This window comes from Arachis ipaensis, chromosome B05, assembly GCF_000816755.2.
Source record: "Arachis ipaensis cultivar K30076 chromosome B05, Araip1.1, whole genome shotgun sequence".
NCBI lineage: Eukaryota > Viridiplantae > Streptophyta > Magnoliopsida > Fabales > Fabaceae > Arachis > Arachis ipaensis.
The window spans coordinates 124,871,170-124,871,589 of record NC_029789.2 but is presented as its reverse complement, the minus strand read 5'-3'; positions in this window follow the sequence as shown (position 1 = coordinate 124,871,589).

Sequence of the window (420 nt, the reverse complement as noted above, 5' to 3'; positions counted from 1 at the left end):
TATCTTTAGCAGGTTTGGTGTCCCTAGAGTACTAATCAGTGATGGGGGCACTCACTTCTGCAATAAACAGCTTTACTCCGCTATGGTTCGGTATGGAATTCGCCACAAGGTGGCCACTCCATATCATCCACAAACCAATGGGCAAGCTGAAGTCTCTAATGGAGAATTAAAGAGAATCCTGGAACAGACAGTAAATACCCGTAGAAAGGATTGGGCAAGGAGCTTGGATGATGCTCTGTGGGCTTACAGAACAGCATTCAAGACCCCTATAGGGACTTCTCCATACCAACTCGTGTATGGTAAGGCATGTCACCTGCCCGTGGAACTGGAACATAAGGCCTACTGGGTAACCAGATTCCTAAACTTTGATGCCAAATTGGCAGGAGAAAAAAGATTGCTCCAGCTAAATGAGCTAGAGGA